At 38.8% G+C, this 10685-nt stretch overlaps 1 pseudogene; it reads right to left on the bottom strand.

The window, feature by feature from the left end:
• Positions 1 to 10685, bottom strand: part of LOC101584553 — a 79499-nt pseudogene that overhangs the window by 36457 nt on the left and 32357 nt on the right.

The raw sequence follows: 10685 nt of genomic DNA, 5'->3' as shown, positions 1-10685 counted from the left end.
CTCTCTCTCTCTCTCTCTCTCTCTCTCTCTCTCTCTCTCTTTCTCTCTCTCCCCCCTCTCTCCCCCCCTATCATACTGGGAATCAAACTCACATCCTTGCACTTTCCAGGCAGGCACTGTGCCTGAGCTACGTCCCCAGCCTTGTCCACTCTTCTAACCTCAACCCCTCTGGAAGACGGACCTAGATTTAAGTTTGGCTCTACATTTGTTAGTATATTATGATGGGCACATTATTTAGTCCTTGTACCTTAGTTTTCTCCTTTGTGACACACACATACTTTAAAGAGTGTTCTTCAGCATTAAAATGACAGAAGGCAGCTGAACATTCCAGGCCCTCAGAGGAGCCCATGCTTTCTACTTCTTTCATAGGGAAAGAATGAAATAGCCCTGAACCTTACCTATAAATTGGTAATAATAACTCAATTCTAACTGGTAATAATACCTGTTTTGTTAATTCTAAATAGTACCTGTTTTTGTTAATTCTATTTTGCTCTTTTAACATCTTGCAACTAGAGGAGTCTTGCAGTCTGAGTTCGTGCCAGTGATCCCATGGCTGGTATTGCTTGCAAATATGTGGATTTATTTTTATTTTTGAAGCTATTACTGGCCTGTGGTCTTCCTGATCACGTCCTGACCACTCAGAGGCTAGATAGAAAGATGGCCATAAGTAGTAAATCTTGCAAAGATACATAAGAGGTATGAAAGAAAATATCAGACAACAGTGGAGCCCTTCCTAAAAAGCAGATGAACCATCAGTGTACTTGTGACTCAGAGAATTAAATCAAGTACAAAACCTTGGACATCTTTGGACAACTCAGTATGAAAATAATTCAGATGAGTCAAAGATCCAAAAAGAAAAAGGCTCTCAGAGTATCTTAAATTTAGTTTTGCTATATTTTACTATGTAAGTCTAAGAGAGCTTTTTGGTATACACACAATAAATACTAAATGATAAGAGATTGTTTTACAAAAAAGAATTGGCAATATTCTCTCAGCCTTAGTGATACAAATTGTAATGACTGGCAATTTAGAGTTCACAAACTGGCAAAATGCTCCCTGGCTTGTTAGAAGAAGCACATGAGACCGTATATATGAGAACAGCTGATAACGCTATAGTCATCCAACATATGCTAACTGAATCTCATTCTCAGTTGGTTCTCATAGACTTTCAGAGTTAAAAATGATTTCAGAAGGTCTACAGACTCCTGTAGGAAATTCTCAGATGTAGGCATTACCTGACATCAAGCATCTGGCCATGATTACTTAGAGAAGAATTCAGATGATCTGAGCAAAACAGCCAGTTGTGTTGTGCTGTTGCTGATATGGTGCTCAGGCTCCATCCAGCAGGTGTGCTGTATGTGGTGAGGACCAAGTCTGTGTCAGATCCCTGAGTTGGGCACTTGAGAAGCACACACTCAGCCAACAGCAGAGTGGAGAGGAAAGCAAAGGCCCTACTAAGATGGAGGGGACAGAAGTCAGCAAACAATAGAAATGTAAAGAAGAACTCAGGAAACAAAGTAGCAGAGAAATAAGAAAAGCAGAAGAAAGGAGCGATGGAGAAAATCTGAATGAGCCTAATTTACTCACATTCAATCTAGAGTTGGGATTGAGATGTAATCCTCAATTCACTACTATAAAAATATATTTTAACTGCTATTTAGAACTTTTTAAAAAATTATTTATTTATTTGTGTGTGTGTGTGTGTGTGTGTGTGTGTGTGTGTGGCCAGCTCAGCCCACCAGGGGGCGGGGCTGGCTGGCCTGTGGTGCTGGGGGATTGAACCGCCGTCCCTGTGCTTTAGCTAAGCTTGTTCTAAGTAGGTGCTTTAGACCACTGAGCCGTCTCACCAGCCCTATTTAGAACTTTTGTCAATGAATTCATTGAACTTTTTCTTAAATCATCCTTATCAAGTGTATAGAGATTAACCTTATTGATAATTACAATGTCTAGAACAATTAAATAAAATACACCAAAGATTTTCATATATCTGCAATTCACAAACTTCACAAAGACACCATGCAGATTCTGTTTAACTTCCCAACAAATTGTCTTAGCAGTCCTCTTGCTTATGAATTCTGAGAAATGGAAATGTTCATTTATGCATGGCATATTTACTCTAATTAAAAATGTACATATTTTGTTCTGTTTCAGTTTCCAAAGCACAATCTGTATTATGTCACTGCTACATTAAACATACACAGTGTATTTGCGATCAACTCTATGTACGCTTCATATGTAGAACCCTGCCTGCTTCGTACAGCTGTGTCTATGGTGCCTGCGCCTCGGAAGGTAGGGGTGAAGGGAGCTGCCCTGGGGTGGTGCCACGGGCAGCCACTGAGATATATGTTTCACACTCACTGTTTGGACCATCATAAAAACTGTACAAGGCAGGTCCACCTTTGTAACAATTTTAGTTATAGCCCTAGTTTTTGGAAAATTGTTTTTCAGTCCTTTCAGAAGCCATTTCTAAGGCTCACAATGTTGTCGGATCTTTAAAATTGGTTGTCACATTCTACTGGGGTCCTACTGGCCAAAAAATAAGTAAACTGAGGGCAGTTGAAATGTCATTGAATTATTGTAATAATTTGCTTAATTCTGAGCAAAATTATACTGAATAGAAAACAATCACTTGGAGAAGGAGAGTGTAACATGTCATTATTAGCTCCTAACAGCATCAGTTACCTATTTCCATTGCAATTGCATGCTCTCAGTGTGTGTTTGTGAAGACTTTAAAATATCTGGGTGTTTTTTTTTTAACAGATTTGAGTATTCTTTACATATGGACATAAAATAATGAAGTATACCAAATACATTTGTACATAGAAAACTATTTAAGCTTTCAGATAAATTTGTCACATTTCCAGATATCACAGTCTAATTATTCACTACTTCTTTGGGAAGTTTCCCTCTATAAAAGACAGTCTTTTGTAACTCTGTCTTTTATAGCTAGTTGTATATTAACCTGCTAATAGTAATAATCATTTACATTTATGAAGCACAATGCTTATAGTTTACAAAGTATTTTATATGCTTTACAGTGTTTAATTCTTATGATGCAGAAAGAACAGGGCTCTAATCCTTACTTCACAAAGAAGAAGACAGTTAGAGAGAACTTAATCTTGTTTTATTTTTAAAATAAAGAAAGTGACGATGAGAGTCTCTCTAATCTCTCTCTCTCCCTCTCTCTCATTGTTTATGTTTAAATACAGACATGTAAAGGCTTTATTAGTCATGTAAGAACTTCACCAATCAATGAACTGTTGGGTATATTGTGCTAGGCATTGTCAGCAGGAAATGGTAAGGGGCATATTCATTATGCACTGGAGTGTAATCCATGGTACTTGCTTTTAGGAAAATTTAGTTAGGTTGAGAGTATGTTATCATAGGAGAGTATGGCTGTCCTTTATTATGGTATATGAAGGCCTAAAGCAATAAGTAAGGAGCCCAAGGATATAAAGAGAGGAATGGAAAGAGATGGTGGATTTAAATTGAGTAATTTAAGGTGGGCATAATTTTTAAAAGCTATTTACAAAGGTGAATGCTGGTGGAAGAAAGCCACAGAGAGTTCAGTATTTCAGAATAAGGGAGCCAGTAATGTCAGTCAGCTTTCTGGGATTCAGATCAGAGTAAGGGGTGGATAAGATAGAGGGTAGATATGAATGGAGAAACAGAAGACCATAGCCTAATGGAAGCTTCTTATGCTGGAATTGCCAATGCTGGAAGGCTACAGGAGGTAAAAATAAATCTTGGCTTTGAAACAATAGAAGTAGAAGCTACAGACATAGGGGGAAGATGAGGACACTGCACTCAAAGTGAACCTTGAACACAAGGATTTAGATGTGGGAATGTTGTTACTCTGGATGGCTAGGGCAGTAGGAGGGATATTAGAAAGCAATTAAAGATATTTTTCTTTGGTGCCAGGGAGTGAACTCAGGACCTTGCATTTTCCAGGCAGGTGCTCATGCTGCTGAGCTATCTCTCCAGCCCCAAAGTGGTTAAAGACTAACAGTGAAGGTCTTGAATGCCAATTCAAAGGGGTTTTTGCTGATCTTGGGAATAACAGCCAGAGAAGGTGTTAAAATCAGAAATTAAACTGAAATGTTAGGAATATCAGTCTACATCAGTATGAAAACTTGCTCAGAAGAAACACACATAACAATGGTGGGCTGAAATACAATAACCCAGGTGACATAATGGAGGGCAGAGGATATCAAAAGGGGGCAAAGCAGACATGAGACTATGAGGAAGGACTCAGGCCTCTTCTGAACACAACTGAATATCTGCTGCTGCATGATCTTCCCTCCCCAGTGGCAGTTCTGATTGAAACGTGCCATCTATAACCTAGCACAAAGGCTCCTCAGGCTAGAGTGTCATGATATAGGGCTGGGAGAGGCATGAGAAAGGCTTGGGATGGACCCAGAGAACATGGCTTGAATCACTGCTTTGTTGGGCAGGATCTAGACCTCTCTGAGTAAGTTCTCTGGTCTGCTGATTCCCTATGCACAGGCTTCAAATGAGTAGCTAATATTTTCTGCACAGGGTGAGTATGCAAATTTTGTCTACAAGATTTGTAGACCACAAAGGACCACATGCAGATGAGAGTGAGAATTTGTGTTATACTTGGTCCTTCCAAAGACATTCTCTCTCAGGAAGAAAAGCAGAGAAGAAGCAGGATCCTCCAACATATTAATTTAAGCCCCATTTCTCTTCTTTGCAAAAGTTGCTCTGTGTGATCCTATTTGACTGATCACTATGCACCACAGCCTTCGAATTATCCCTCTGCTGCCAGGTGAAGCAGTACATTTTATCTGAGAAGGTGTTACTTTGAAAATTTTAGTTTATTTTCATTTTCACAACTCATATCTCAAAGGTTTTTTTCTTTTCTATGTCCTTTAGCTTGTCATTAAGGCTAGTTTGAGCTGAAGACTACCCCACTCCCCATTACTTGGGACTTTTTGGAGTATTTTAGCTACAACTAAAACACAGATTTAAAGCAGTAAGCCCACTTAAGTAAAAAGGATTACAAAATTCAGTTTGGAGGTTTCTATACAGAGGCCTGTATGGGCTCCCTAAAGAGAGAATCGCTTTCATTTTAGGCAATTTTTACATATAATACATTTTTCTCCTTTTAGCAAGTGTGCAGATCTAGAAATAACTGTAAGACAATGTGACCACACTGAGATGTAAATGCTGAGTGGCTGCTCTGGTCTTATCAGCTAAGGCGCCAAGCCATGAAGTCTAAGTTCATGCTTGTACAAATGACAGATTGTCTTCTGCTCTGGAATTCTATGGTTGGTTTTCACTCACTGAAGCCATGACATTACTCTCTCTAAGGCCAGGGATCCTCTTTGGTTGATGCCTAATAATTCAGCAATCATTTTGAGGGATGAGGGAAATTACAGAAAGAAGTAGCTTGCAGTGTACAGGGAGTTGTGGTGCCCCGAGTTCTTTTTTTATTTCTCAAATACTAGCAGTGTGTTTGGCAAGGCTGTGCACTGTCCTCAAAGCTTAGGGAGAAAGGCACAGGCCCACACACGATCTCCTCCTCTAAATATTCCCTGGGGACATGAACCCCACATGATGATGAGTAAGGATCTGTCCTCTGTTTCTGTTCAGTCACTTACTTCGCAGTTGTAACTTAGGCCTTGCTCTTTCATGCATCCAACAAGCACAATTCCTGCTCCTCTCTCTCCAGACTACCTCTTTTAGTACTCTAATTCCAATAATCCTTCAGCCTCTCCAGCACCCGTGATCCCTATTTCCACTATTCCTCATCCTTATATGATCTTTACTTCCTTCCACTACTCAGAGAATTCCATAATCCAGCAATAAAAACCATTCACATGCAGCTGGGGTGGGAAAGCCTATGCCTTGTACATGAGAGGGTCTGGGTCTGACCACCAGCACTTTGCATTCATTATCTCATACAGTCTGCATAAGTCTGATAGCAGAGATGCTATTGTATCTGTTTCACAAATGAAGAGACTTTATTTCTGAGGTTTTTAAAAGTGGATTTATTCAGAGCACATAGGTAGTAAGTTGCAAGCCATTCTTGTAATTGAGCTTTAATTGACCTACAACCTACTCATCTTTTCTTTTTGCTTCTTTATCCTCTTCTTCCTTATTATCACTGCTACCAATATTAGTACAATAGTTTGAAAATTGAACATTCCCCCCAAAAGACCTAGTCCCCAGTCCATGGGTCTATTAGGAGGTGGTAGAAACTACAACAGATAGAGAATGACAGAGGAACATAGATCATTGGTGATGTGTCCTGAATGGGAATATTGGAATGCCAGGCTTTCTTCTTCCTCTTTTGTTGCCTTGCCAGCAAGCTAAGTGCCTCCCCCACCATACATACTCACCATGATATACTATGCTGCCATAGTGCCAAAGGCAATAGAGCCACTCTTTAGGGCTCAAACCTCCAAAACTGGGAGCCAACATAAACCTTTCCTCTTTATCAGTTTATTGTCTCAGATATTTTGTAACAGTATCAGAAAGCTGACTAAGGTAACCAGAATTAATTAGCTCAAGCAGTCTCCATCTTTTTTGTCCAGTCCTATTCTATGTAATGAATTATGACCTCTGTTGGTGTTCAAGTAAGTGATGGTGAAGGAATAAAAATAATAAAATCTATTCCCCCAATTTTTTAATTAACTTAATAAGGTTAAACCTCTTTGAACTTACATTGGTGGTAGCAAAAGCTTTCAGCTAGTGGCCAACATTAACAAATCATTTTCCCCAGTGGCCTTCTTAGCATGAAAGATCTGTCCCTTTATCTCTTTGCAGAGTCTGAATGGAATATTCCATCTTTGGAAAAATAAAGTTTCAAGTTTAAATTTGAAATCTTTATTTCTATCTGGCAAATTGGCAATATCCTCAACAATTTGGAAGGAAGTAATGTTTCTGCTGCCATCAGCTACAAAGTGCTGGACGCCCACAGTGCTTTTTATCAGATTTACATGGATTCCAGGTGAATCTAATCCAGTGGCTACAGTGAATATTTAGCTGATTGTTATTCTGTTTTCCCAGGATGCCTCTGGTATGGAAAAAGAAATTGAACATGAACAGAGCCAGAAATTAAAATTAGGTTTTGTTCACCACTAAAATTCATAGTATTGTCAAGGAGGGCATAAGGGAAAATTTTTTGTGTGTGTTTTTCTTTGCAGTATCCACTGCCTTTCAGAATAAGATAAAACACATTTATTACTCAGCTTTGCTGGACCAGCAAATAACTAAAATGCCAATTACTTACGACAAAAATATGTATTTCTTACTCATGTTACATGCTAGTTATGGGTCATTCCAGTTTCAACTGTAGGTCATATCAATTCATACCTCAGTGGAAAGAGTGACCTCTCTATGGGGTAAGCCATTCTGGTGGCAAACAGCAAAAATCAAGACAATCGTTAGAGGCAAGGAGGCTCCCACCAAACATGGTATATGTCGTATATATTCTTACATCATGAGTGAAGCAAACTGTAGATCCAAGTCCAATGTCTGGGGTAGAAATGTGTCTTCCTACAAAAGACACTAAAAGTTCCACAGCAGTGACTGAAGATGTGTAATCCTCCTGAAAGAAGGAAGAATAAGAAGCTGAACATTTTAGTAAAAATATGACACAATCTTTATTGTAGCATTGAACACTACTAGTAAAGTCAGCTTCATCTCCTATCTTGCCTTCTGTTTTCTGTGCTCTGGTCCTTTTCTCTTAAGTACAAGACAGTCCTACACATCTGTGTCTGTGTCCTCAACTGGAAATGAATTTTTTTCCCATTTCGGCCAGTTTCTGTTAGCCTACAAGATCTAACGTTACCTGCTTCACAAGATGCTTTACATTCTTTAAAATTTCTCTTAAAGTTAAACACTCCTCCCTTGCATCTAAGGGGGTAGATTGGTTGTATGTCTATTTTTGTCTTATTTTAATCTTCTTTGGAAAATCTGGCAACTTTGGTAAATTCTTCACCAGTAAATCTAAATAAGATCTTCTTAGAGGGCAGAAACCAGGAATTCTATGATCTTGCAGGCCCTCTACAATCTCTTAAGATCAGAGTCTTGGCCTTAATAGCTGTTTATTAGACATCAAATGAATAAAACCCTATACATTCACCATCAAGCTTCATGTAAAATTATGCTTATTTTTTTATAGTATACCTATGCTGCAAACAACAAGCAGGATTATTAGAGACTCTTTAGGCAGCAATTGTCATGGATTACCCTACTGAGTCCATAATATAGCTTCTGCCAGGAGAGAGAGAGAGAGAGAGAGAGAGAGAGAGAGAGAGAGAGAGAGAAACTGTGTTTCTTTTCTTTTTCTTTCTTGAACTCAGGCCCATGTGCTTGCCAGGGAAGTACTTATTCCACTGATCCATCTCCCCGGCCCCAGAACTGTGTTTCTTTTCTTTCTGTTTCACTGTAGTGTCATCCTCCCATGTTTGCCATTCGGCATGAATTCCTTGTCTATGGCCCCAACAGAAAGTGTCAGAGCCACAGATGTAGTATTCCAAGTCTGACGCAGTAGCAAGGGAACAAGTCTTCCAACCAGAGAATCCAGGTTCAGTTTCTGTCTCTGCTCCTTACTGGCTTTGTGCTCTTGAGAAAGTCACTTAATCCCACTATCCTTTCATTATTCTCATTCATTAAAAAAATGAAAAGAGGCAAAAGAATGGTAGGAAAGGATGTAAGTATGTTATATTAACACTAATGTGTGAAATAGTCTAGCATATTGTAAGAGGTCCACGTAATTTTGGCATAATTTATGCTTGGAAAAATAAGCCTTGAAGAATTTTTTGCTCCATAATAGATTGCTGATGTACTTGATGTTATTCCCAAAGGGTCTTTCTCAGTATGGAATGGGCCATTGTTTCCCACTCAACTTTCTTAGCCTCATGCAATCTGTTTGCCTTGGGCCTTAATAAACCCACAAATCAAACAAGTACATTTGAACCTAAAGATCCATATGTGTCATATCAATGTTCTAGTAAAAGAAATTCAGAATAATATCCTATGTTTCCAGATTTTGGAAAATCCAGGCTTCACTGAGAATTTAGGGAAAAAAGTACAAGATCCTCTCAGCTATTTCACAGTAGGCCCCTTCATTTGAGTGTCAAAAAATGAAAGGTTCTTGATCAAAGAATCTGACTCTCCTTTTTTGTAATGTTCTTTTCTTCTTCATACTCAAAAAATGTGCTAGACTTTGTAGAAGGAGTTTGGAAGTCACTTTGAATAAGCACACATGACATGCAAAACTCTTTGTGCAGAATATAGACAGAAAATCATAGGTTTTATCAGATTTCAGAAACATCAAGAGAAAGATATTTTCCAAAACTCTGACCCTTTTTCCTTCATAGTAATTTTATTAGTTAGGGTTCTCCAGATAAATGGAACTGACAGGATATGTGAATGTATATAACAAAAATCTATTTTTATGAGTTGGTTCATACTGGTATGGAGGCCTAAAAGGCCCAAAATCTGATGGGATGGACCAGCTCACTGGAGTTATAGGGAAGGGCTACAGTTCAAGTCCAAAGGTATTCTGCAATCAGGTCCCATTCAAGCCCAGGAGAGGTCAATCCTTGTTCTACTAAAGCTTTCAACTGATTAGATGAAGTCACTCACATAATAAAGAGTTATTTGCTTTTCTCAAGTCTACCAATTGAAGTGTTAACCTTGTCCCCCAAAACATTACCTTTAGAGAAAGGCCCAGAATAATTCTGACTGACTATCTGGGCACTATGGTCTTGCCAAGTCAACACATAAGATTAACTTTGTCCGTAACATACTACAAAACATTCCACTAACTTGAGAAGCTTAGGAACTGAAAACAGAAAGGAGCCTTTGAGACAACCATCAGATTGTGTTTATCATCTTGTAGGGAAGACAACCAAGACTCCTAGATGACACTCTCCTTTAATCAGAAACCTGGACCAGGCCTCCTGATTCTTTCTATGACTACAAAATATTGTCTTGAGTTTTGAATTTAATGTGAGATACAAAGCCATGCCCTTCTGTGAAAATTAGGGTCAAGTTTAAATTTGATTAGTTGTGTGGCCAAATTTGAAGCAAATTATAATTAGACCCAAGTTTCCTTCTTGCCACAGTGTATAAAAGTGTATTTTGTGAAAATAACAATAAAAGACAAATGAGACTGATTAGGAGCAGAGTTTTTTTAATGTTATTGAAGCTAAATTGCTGTGAAGTACTGTACTTAAATTGATCATTATAACCCACACTTTCTGAGGTTACTAATGCCACCCGTGGAAGAAACCAGTAAGTAAGTTCTTGAACCATGAGAATTTAAATGTGTGAAAGTATACTTCAATGGAAAATGATGTCTTATCGAAAGCACAGACCCTCTTTCACTGTCTGATCATTGTCTCCCAATGCCATACAAGGGATGGTGACATGGACAGTGAAAGAATTTACCAGTAGTCAAGATATAAAGAAAAAACAAAAGTTTCTTCAGATCACAGTACATGGTCAAGAGGGACAGTGAATGAGTTTCCAAGAGAGGAATCATACAGATAGGGTGAGGCACCAAAGTTTTATAAAGAATAGGGCATGGGAAGGGCCAGCGAGTTAGTTCAGTGGACTAAGCATCTGCTTTGGGTAAGCACAGAGATCAGGGTTTGATCCCAGTTATACATGCCATGTGCTAGTTCCACCCCCAGGGCATGCTGAGC

The sequence above is a fragment of the Octodon degus genome, unplaced genomic scaffold (assembly GCF_000260255.1).
Source record: "Octodon degus isolate 3935 unplaced genomic scaffold, OctDeg1.0 scaffold00055, whole genome shotgun sequence".
Lineage (NCBI taxonomy): Eukaryota > Metazoa > Chordata > Mammalia > Rodentia > Octodontidae > Octodon > Octodon degus.
The sequence above is the reverse complement of the archived record's forward strand: the minus strand, read 5'-3'. Positions and strand labels throughout refer to the sequence as shown.